This window comes from Antrostomus carolinensis, unplaced genomic scaffold, assembly GCF_000700745.2.
Source record: "Antrostomus carolinensis isolate BGI_N321 unplaced genomic scaffold, ASM70074v2 scaffold49008, whole genome shotgun sequence".
In the NCBI taxonomy this organism is placed as follows: domain Eukaryota; kingdom Metazoa; phylum Chordata; class Aves; order Caprimulgiformes; family Caprimulgidae; genus Antrostomus; species Antrostomus carolinensis.
The window spans coordinates 18066-28893 of record NW_010334722.1 but is presented as its reverse complement, the minus strand read 5'-3'; positions in this window follow the sequence as shown (position 1 = coordinate 28893).

The window sequence follows — 10828 nt, the reverse complement described above, 5'->3', positions numbered from 1 at the left end:
TGATAATGTTGAACTCACTTCTCATCCAGTAGTCCATGCAGAGAATCTGTTTGTGTAAAGTGTTTGCTACAATACTTTAAAATTAAAGTTTACTTGAAAAATAAAGGTTTAGGCCTCAAATCAACAGCCTTATCAGATTTGTGGCATCTAACTTTTATGTTTCTATCCTTCTTATTCTAAGAATAAACATTTTCAGAATCTGAAATGAAAGATGAGTGGTATAGGCAATATTAGTTTATCTTCTAAATGATGGAAGGTCCTGTACAGATTTCTCTCTGCTTTCATTAAACAGTGTTACGCTGGTGAAGTGATGTCAGAGCCTACTTTCAAAGGGCGTTTGGTTTTTCAGGCATACAGAACCACCTGTATGTACAGTTTGAGTAGCGTGATGTTTAGTCATATCTCCATCTAGAAACACAATGTACGTTGGTAAGGGACTTACTTTCTGGGTGGTTTTTGTTCACAAAATAAAAGGCTGGCACCACCTACGAATTTCACGCACACCTTTGCTAAAAGAATCTAAAATAAGTGCAAGATACTGTAAAATCATTACCTTTACTAGTGCTCTGGTTTGCCACAGGTTTCTGTTTAATAAAAGCACCTGTCTGAAGCGTTTGATACTCCCAATAAAATTTCAATACTTTAAGAATTTCTCAAGGAATGAACACAGCAGTTTCAAGAGTGAATTTTAGTTTTTTCCCCACAAAAAAGATACAGGTGATGTCAAATGTCCTCTGTCAGCTTCTCAGAGACTAAAATAAGGAGACATTCAAACAGCCATGGCAAGGCTCCAGCAGTGGTAGGAGGAAAACTTTGTCATGCCTGCCAAGAATCTCAGCAATGGAGAGCAGAGAGCTGAACTTTGCCTTACATAGTGGCTGAGAAGCCCAGAGGTCTGTAAGGCTTTCATATTTTCATTTGGCTTTACTTACTTACAAAAATGTAAACTCTGTGGGAATCCAGGGGAAAAAGAAAAAGCTTTCATTGTAAGTTACTAATTCATACTGTGTTAGGCCAGTAGTTACAGGTCAGCTTTTGCTCTGGTATCCAGCTACTACAGATTTCTTTTAACATACCTTCTCATAAACGCTTTTTTCCCGCCTACATAGACTGATAGGGTGTCTTTATTAATCTTTTGACCTAAAGTGCCCTGCTTTGCCAGAAATAGCCAAGAGAAAAACTCACGTGACATCCCTCACATCTGCATTTCACTGCTGAAGTGTTTAATCTTGTCAGTGAACAGCTGAGAGAACATAGGAGCACCACAACCTTCACCAGCCATTTTCTTAACTTACTTTTGCCAAAGGACAACTGACTTATTCATGGAGGGGTTTCATTTTCTTAATTCTTTGGTTTGTTGCTATTGTGGTGCCTTGATGTGACATAACATTCACTCATTTTCATACATCTTGTCAAAAGACAAATCAGCAGGCTGGGACTATAGCATTAAGGAAGTTTTGTTGTGAATTTGGTTTAAATCACAGAACAACTTCAACCAAAATAAATTGATTTTCCTCTTCACTTGAGTAAAAAAACAAATAAGTTGTTTAGGGTTTGACATTTAAAAACATTTTAATGTTCTACTTTGCAGAGTTACTTTTCTTTAGAGAATGTTGGTTTTTAAGACATGCTTTGGATAAGGCTCAGTATTTTAGCTTTCCCAAAATATATTTTGGAGAGCATATTCTTTTGTTGTTAATTTTTTGTCATTTTTGCCAAGAACATTCAAGTATTTGAGGTTGAGCGAGATTTTTCCCTTCTCAAGAAATCTCTTCCCCAGTTCAGTCGCTGAACCAATATTTTATTGCATAGATGGAAACTTTACTTTAGTTCTAGATGATGGACTGAATCTGCGAAGGCATTTAGGTGCCTAACTCCCACATGAACAACAGGAATCACCGAATTCCACTGAGAACTGCGCTGATTACTCTTTGCTTTCTCAGTGAACACTGTGCTATCAGGTTGGATTCTTTCCACCTCTCATTCCCTGCCCCTCCCTGCAAAGGAAATACCATGACATTTTTCTCCGGAGGAACATGTTTGATTTCACAGATACTGGAAGTTGCCTTTTACACTAGTCTAATCCCACTAATCTTCATGCCCCACAGAAGACAAATGGGCTGGGCAGTCCCTGGCTGGGTCACTTCTGTGGAGAGCTGAAAGGCCACTTGTTGGGCTCAGGCCACCTCATAACTCTAGAGTGCAGTGGCTCCCAGGGACAGCACCTCACACACAGGCTTTTCCTCTCGATGCAGCGAATGGGGTGGATGTGTCAAGGGGCATCAAGTGGGCTGTATTCCATTTTCTGCCTGAAAATTGAGGGGGAGCCATGAAAGCTGGGTTTATGGGACAAGTGGGCTACTGTAGCAAGGAGGCCAAAGTACTTTCCCACAGTAAAGCACCATAGTAGGATTCTTCCCAGGGAAGCTGAAGGAGGATGTGCTCCTGCACATGCTCTTAGCCAGCTACCCAACGAGAGCAGGGCAGTGGGGAGAGGAGATCTGTGCAAAGCGTTCCTGTGTGAATAAAGAAAGGGGATTTATAAACTGCTGAAGCGTTCATCACATGAGTGTTGTTTCCTTTTTAGTTCTAATCAAGATTTTCACGGCAAAGGCAGCAAGAACATTGCTTGCTGCTCGTGATGCTGTATTTCTGCTACACAGAATGAACCCTCAACACATGCCAGTTACAGTAATGCACACCTGACTGCAGATTGAACAAGAGCATCTCACACACACATACTATATTTTAAGATAGTTGAATCCTACTTTTTTCATTATGCTTATGTTCACATGTACACTGTCAGTCCAAATTTCCAGCCTTGCAGCTGACCTCTGATCATTGGATATTTTTGTTGCCAATGTCAAACAAGTTACTGCAACCAGAACCCCAGTCCAGGAGGCAATACAAACAAATTGCTCCCTCTGTATGAGGGGCCCCGAGAAGATCACTAATCCTCCTACCTGTGTGCAAAGCGACATAAAAGTTGCATGGTACCATACAAACGAGTTGACCCTGCCGTGGTTATATTTCGTGGGTTTCAAGTCTTTTTAGTTCAAACTTAATTCTCTCACAAGAATTAAAGTACCTTAAAGAGTGCCACAGATAATTATATTAAATGGAAATACCTTTAGTGACCACTCTATCCATTTGACTGAGTCCTCTCACTATATTGTATAACCCAGTGTGCTCCCATAGTTATTAATGAGTGATACATTAATAGATTTACCATATAATCAGAGATAAAGTAAAAGAGGAAAACTCTTACTAAGAAACACGTGATAGTGAGACTTAAAATACTCTGGGATAGGTTTGAACTACTTGCTGGCTAGGAAACTGCTGAATCATGCCCTTAGGCTCATACTGAAAATAGTGTTTCATTTGGCAAAGCACATACAAGCTATTCATGTTCCCTGTGGTTGAAAGCCTGCTCAATAGCTGCTGATCACAAACGATGAAGAAGCATTCTCCTAACTTTTCTGCCTCCTTGAGAGAAAGAGAACTGCAAGTATGTTTTCTCCTACAGTACTTCTCCCTTTCACAACATTACCCTTTAACAGAACAAGAAAGTAAGTCCCCAAAACATGGTCAAAGCATTCTGTGAGCTTTCAGAGATTGAGACACCTTAGAAGAAACTTTACTTGCCTTTTTACATGCATAGTGTTGAAGGGTGGTAGATACCATTCATCTCTCAGTTGTAGTCCTCTCTAGTGAGACTGTGATGTTCTCAGTACGTGGTCTATAAGTTATTTCTTAGACCTAAGGGGAGAAAAGAGCCTCTCTTGAACATTTAAAGAAAATCAAATAAGAGGAAAGTGGTTCTCTCTGAGGTCTTGGAAAAGGTGACTGCTTAATGCCCTTAACAAGGAGGGAGAGGTTTTAAAAAGTTGAGTTCAAAAGCTCCAGCTGGAGTTAATTATGTTCTCTAATAGGCTTTGTAATGACTGTGTTTCCGAGCCTTTGGCATCCCATAGGCAGAAGGAGAGACAAGAGTTGCCCTCCAAGTCTCTCTGGGTGCCTTGTTACCTCCTCCCTTATTCCTTCTGCCCCAGTGTGACGGAGCCCTAGACTGAAGTCCTGGGTTTATCAGCAGAAAGGGTGCAGCGTAGGCTGCTGGTATGAACTTGGCAAAGTCCTTCTAAGGTGGCTGGGCACCCCTCTTCCAGCAGCACAAATTTCATCCTCTTTCTGGCCCCTGTGCCAGTGTGAAAGGCCTCTTGCTTTGTCCCTAATGCAGCACAGCTGTTGCTGGCCCCACCCTGGGAGCATTAGCCCTGCTGCAGGGGTAGGTCATACAATCACAGGGATGGAAAAGACCTCTGAGATCATCAAGTCCAACCGTACCACAGTCATGCAGAGCAGCCCTTCATCAGAGCTGCCAGGGGACTGGCACTGAGAAATTGTAGAGAGAAGCCTAAGAAGGGAAGAAATGCTACTGCAGTTTTCTCTGCTCAGTCTGGGAGTGTTATTTCCCACCCCTCTGGCTGACTTGACCTCTTTCCAGTGGCTGACTGCCATCTCAGTAATATCTGACCATTTAGAACACATTGGTGTTTTTTAAAAGAACAGAAAGTATATCACCTTCTAACCATCTACACATGAGAGTTAGGGTATCACATAATGAAACATTCTCATACACTTCTTATTACAGGAGAGGTAAGAAAAATGTCTGTGGTGACACAGCCACCTGAAGTTGCAGCTCTTGCATTTTGTCTGTAACTTACATATAATCATGTAATTTTTCTTGCAAATAAAATCTATCTTTGAAGAGCAAAATAATCCCTTGGCAGGAAGCGTGGGCAGCCCAGCTCTCCAAGCTCTGTGGAGAGCAGTTTACTCAGAAAGCAGAGGATGGTATTTCCACAGTTTCCTTTACAGAACTTCAAATTGTGGTAGGCTGGACACATGAGGTCTGCTGAAGAGACATGCTGAGTTAACTTGCTGCTTTAGCAAAGCTGCCCAGCACAGGCCATCGGCTGTATCCGCACTGCCTAGGGGGGTGTAGGTACTTTGTGTTATATATTTCTGCTATACAGAATGAACCCTCTCAACACATGCTAATTACAGCTACCTTTGTGCTATGTATTTCTCACAAGTTCATGAGTAATTCAGTGAACTCTTCAGCACAGCTGTAATTATAGGTAATTCCTCTTGGTCTCTGCCCAATAGGTTACTCTTCTTCCTGAAATCCACAAACATGTTTTGCTTCTTGGTCCCACTTTTTTAGATTTCCACAGCAAATAACTTGAGACTACCAGAGTCCAGAAATGGTGATCCCCTGCATTCATCAAGCACAAGACACAAATGACCTGTACTAATTAAACTCAGTCAGTATCATTAGGATGGCACAGAACTGTCTCACTCCAGGTGACTGCAGAGCCAGGAGTAAGACCTAGAGGTGGTTTACTTTAGTGTGCCAAGTGATGCTTCAAGGTAAGGGAGCAGGGAAAGATGGGAATGTCCACTGAATAAATTAAAGGTCTGCAGTGTGCAGGGGTTTAAATAATGACTAGAAGCAAGGTAATCACATGAAACCAATTAATCTCATTCTGCAGTGTGTCCTCTGTCACACGCTCCTGGTGGGCTGCCATACTTCCCGCTTCCTTAATGTTTTATACTCTTTTCTCACGCCAGACTGAGCTCTCCAATACACCCTTCTACAGGCACAAATATTCCCTTACAAGAAACTGCCTTCTCCCATGCCTCTCTTGCTATAGCCATACTTTGCTACTCTGTGAAACCCATTTCTAACCAGCATTTGTACTTAAGGCTTCCAGAATTGGTTTACTTTCCCCATCCTATTGTTTTGTGACCATAGAAAAACTCCTACTATAATTTAGCATGATGTAAGATAAGAATTGCTGACTCATCCTCAAGCACATCTAATAATTCCTTGTATCACTTCCTCAGGATGGTCTTGCAAAACTGGTCTTTCCCTTTTTTTTTGAACAGTGTTATTCGTAGATGTAAGCACAGTTAGCTGAATAAGACTGCACTGTACGAATTGCAGTTAATGCTCCTGAGGTGAGCTATTCCTACCTGTTTTATTGCTTAAGCTTTTACTCAGTAACACTTTTCACAGGCAGTGATATACAATGATTAAATTGGTTTTAATTTATCTAATAAGAAGCAGGCTAACATATTGATAGCCATTTATTTTGAAGTGTCAACAAGGAGGATTAGACCCGCAATTTTTTTTTCATGATTGTGTCTTCTAATGAAGAGAATTAGAAGACAAAAATGGTCATCAAATCATTCTCTGAATATATCTCTTTATTAATTCAGTACAATATTTGCTTGTTGTCCTTTCCAACGGTGAAGGTTCTTGGGAAGTGCATGGAGGTCTGCACAGAATGACCTCAAGTAATGCTTAAGTATGAGCCCAAGCAATGCTGCATATATTCAGCAAACTACAAAAAAGAAAGCTGCTGCTGCCTTGGTCACCGTGTTTGGCAGGAGGCTACAGGTAAGGCCTGCACCCTGAAGCCTGGTCCGTGAAAAGCACTGATAATCCTGTTGAAGTGCCACTGATTGGGTAGCTCCTCTAGATCCCTCTTTTCTTGTGTCAAATTTGTCAATCGATACAAAATTATCTTCAGCAAATAGGTGATGCATGGGAAATATACAGAAATTGGCACCTATCCTGAACACACAGATGCAACTTCCATGGTTTGGAGCTCTGAGGGTGTGGAGGTACATGGCTAGGGTTGAGGAGAATGCTTATCTGTACCTCAATTCCTTTATTAGAATTGCCAGAAAGAGCTGAGGTTATTAATGTGATCTTAGAGAGCATTTCTGTTTCCATGCCCTGATACTCATCTAACCTATGTTCTCTGCGGCCGAGTGGGGAATGCCAACTAGACAGCAGATGCAACATGGGAAAGAAGTACAAAATCAGTCTGAAGTTACAGCTTTCTGATGAACATCCAGCTATCAGCCTTGGTCTCTTCTGTTTGCTCTGTTCCATTTAGATAAGACAACATTTAGCTTTTACCACAGCTAAGCAGATAAAATGAAACATACATTCCCCTATAGCCCTGAACTTGAACTGGTAACTTATGGTAATAACCCAAGTAAATAAGTCAAGTTACTATTTTGTTACTGAAAATGTAGCCCCAGTTAGCAAAGCAGAACTGGGTAAGAACTCAGTATTTGTGGAGGGAGGACATACCTAAGCATTCATCTTCAGAAAAATATAACCTCTATTATTGTCTAATCAGGCTGTGTTTGCTGTGAATCCCAAGATTAGACATCCTCAGGTCTGATTCCTCTAGTCACCCAATTCCTCTATTCAGAAAATCTATTCCTCCTTGTGTCCACGTAGTAACACACAACTAAGAAACAAAGGAAACAAACAGTGGGAGAACCATTTCTTTTCCCTCTTTGGCTAAGTATGAGCTTAATGACAGATTCAGGGGAAGGAATTAAAGGTGATGAGACATATTTTATTCTTTTGTAGATACTGTGGATTTTGCACTGAGGTACCTGCCAGCTTCAAGCAAGACAGTAGAAAACAAAAGAGCCAAGCATGACTCTACTTCTTTGACAACTGAAAATCCCCGGAAAAGCTATCCTGGGACAGTAAAGGCAGTAAAAGGTTGTAAAGTTAAAGGTCCTAGAAGTGTGCATGACAAAAATGGCTGTTGCTTTATAATAAGACATATAATGAGAGAAACATTGTGTCTTAAAAATAAGTAAATAAAGGCTCCCAACACAAAGGAAATTTATTGGTATTTCAGATGGGGAAGGAAGTTTTGAAAAGCCATTCAGGAGAATTTCTTGTACAAAAATTTTCTCCTGGGAGAAATATTTAATTTTTTCTTCCATTCCTTCCAGGGGCATCTACAACTGCTAGTGCTATTTTGCTGCCATCGCGTGCAGAGGTTGCAGGGGAGTTTGTTCCTGATGCCATCTGCTCAGCCCACTAATTGAGATTACGCTATTGAAATTTGCAGTGGATTTCTGCAAAGCAGCTCTGTCTGCTTGTTCAAAACATCCTGAAAGAAAGTGTTGCGTGGATGAAGTTGCCTGTGCTCAGACATCCACCAAGAAAGCTCTGCAGCTCAGATGGGCTGTTTAATGTTTCTCTGGTTCCTGCCTGTGTCACAGTTCACTCCTTTTGGGCATGGCTGTACAATGCCAAGGTCAGTACAGGATGACAGGGAATAGTATATTGCAGCCAAGCAAATTAAAAAAAAAAAGCTCTTAAAGTTTCAAGTAAGTTTTATTCCTCTGAAACTTTTGTCAAAACTGTGCCAAAGAATGGATTCTTTATCTTGTTTTGCTATCTTTAGAAGATAAATGGCTGCAGCACACTTCATACTGTAAACAGTAACTTTGACTGGCCTTACTCCAGCAGCAGCTGAACAAATATTTCTAACAGGGACAACTCTTCCTCTCTCTTTCTCAGCAGGACAGACCACGTATTTTTATAACTCCCCGTCAGTTCTTATGTCTAATGTGGTCAGCCAGGGGAAGGAAGATCCCAGAAAGTAAGGAATTCAAACATTGCATTTACCTTTTCAGCAGTCTTAGAACCAAAATGTGCCTTTCTAGGAGCAGCCCCACAAAACAACCAGTCCAAATTCTCCAAGTTGGGGTCTGCAGCTCTTAGTTAAATCAGCAAGCTACAGACAGCTAAAAGAGCTCAAGAAGCAGACTGTATAGGACATGTATACATATAATGCAGGTAGGCTCTCCACAGGAATATCACATGTAAGCATCTTGGAAAACAGTTTTGGCAAGTCTGCTTAATGGAAACAGGAATATTCGTACTATAGCACCTAAACAGCTTGAAGGTCATGCCAAATAATTCAGAAGACCTTGCTTAGTTAAAGAAGATTCTCTGTTGAAATTATATGAACATTAATCAAGAGGCATCAGTTTGATTCCTTTAGTTCAAGATAAAATAATCTGGAACATTTTGAACTGTATTGAAAATGTTAACGTAGGGAATGTGTGTTTTCTTCACTTCAGGTGTCCTACTTAGAAAGGACGAAAAGGTGCTGAAGCTTCTTTACTTGTACTTTCTAAGCACAAAGAGGATTTTCACGCTAACCATTCTGTTCTTTCAGCCATGTATTTCAGCTTTCTGTCTTCAGCAGCGCCCCTCTGAAGATCTGCTGTATCATCGCTTTATGAAATCTGACTGTGGTAATAGTGGAGTTTTGACAGTACTCAGGAAGAAAACTTTCATTCTTATAAAAGATGCCTGAACACTAATAATCCTGCAAAACAGCTTGTGATAGTGAATTCAGAAATTGCTTATAAACCAAAAGCAAACATTAAGACATTAAATGGAAAGATATAAATGATTAACGGACAAGCTATCTTGACAGCCAGATCTCTGGAGGGCAATTAACTGGTGTGAAAAGCCAGTGTGAACTACTCGACCGTCTCAGCAGTGGTTCTAGAAGAAATACTGTACTGAAAGAAGTGCAGAAATATATTACATGCAATTGGAGAAAAACTGAGCTGGAAAAATGGTGCCTGCCCTTGAAGATATTCAGGATTAGAAACTCCACAATTTCCAGGGATTCAAGCATGCTGTAACCTGACTTTGTTGATGCTCATCTTCTCAAGCAAGATTACACATTTTTCCCATCCCCTTTTACATAGTCATATATTGTTAGCGCATCACCTCCCAATCTCTAAATGACCCTAATTCTTTCACTCTTGTCTCATTTCCTAGAGCTCTGATTACAACTCTTGCACTCTTCTGGTTTCTCTCCAGTTAGCACTGCTGTTCAAGACAGACATGAAGGAAAAGTGGGATGCAGTACTCCATTTTTCCCACTTCCAAAGAGAGTAGCAGCTTATATGACTTGGGAGTCATACATGCTATAGGCCTGTTTCCATTTATATTTTTTTGTTATGCAGTTGATTTATGTTTGACCTTTGTTGTGCTATAACCTCACAATTTTTTTCTACAAAACCAGCTAGGTGTTCTCTATCCAGTATTTAAGCAGTCAGCTGGTCCTGCCTAAATGCAGTGCCTTGCACTTGTCTACATTGGATTTAATCTTACTTTTTTCTGGTGCACTTTATCAATTTGTTAAGATGTGCTGTTGGCACTAGACATACAGCCACATCACAGATCACATTACAGGCATATCACATTTTTACCCATGTTTTCTGAGGACACAGGGCTTATGCAATCACACTGTTCTGTCACCTCCATTACTTCCTGACAAACAGCTTTTGAGCCACTTGGTTAATCCCATCTAAATGTGATGAAAGAGAAACATCTCAAAGATTAACAGTTTTGCGAGAACCAACAGCTGGGTAGGGAAGACTGAAACAGTTTCCCTTCTCCAAAGGAAAAGGCTTTAGCATGAGCATAAGTCTCCTGCGTGCCATTTGTCCTGTCAGCTGGCTAATCAGTCCCTGAGCACTCCTGGGCCCGTTGCACACTCATCACTCCTGAGGATCAGGCAGAGCCTGTGCTCTACTGATAAAACAGGGGAGAGAGGAGAGGGGAGCACTGCAGGAGGCGTCCTAGAAGAGGTAGGCTTGCACAAGACAGGGGTAGGAGCTACAGTTACTGCAGCTGTAGGTGTGTAGGGCTCGAGGACACATAGACAGAGAAAACCATGCTTTGTCAGTTCTGCTGCTCAACTTATTTTCAGACTCTGATTATGGTGTCAGTGGGATGCGGATATCCTGTATATTGTCTTTCCCCTGACTAAAGTGGATAATGGCTTACCATGAACAAAGTGGATGTGTTTTCTGAGCCAATCTGTACAGCTTTCACAAGTGTTTTGCTGTTTTAGGTTGGTTTTGGGGTTTTTTTGGTCTTAATGAGTTATGCTTAGATACCTACTGAAGT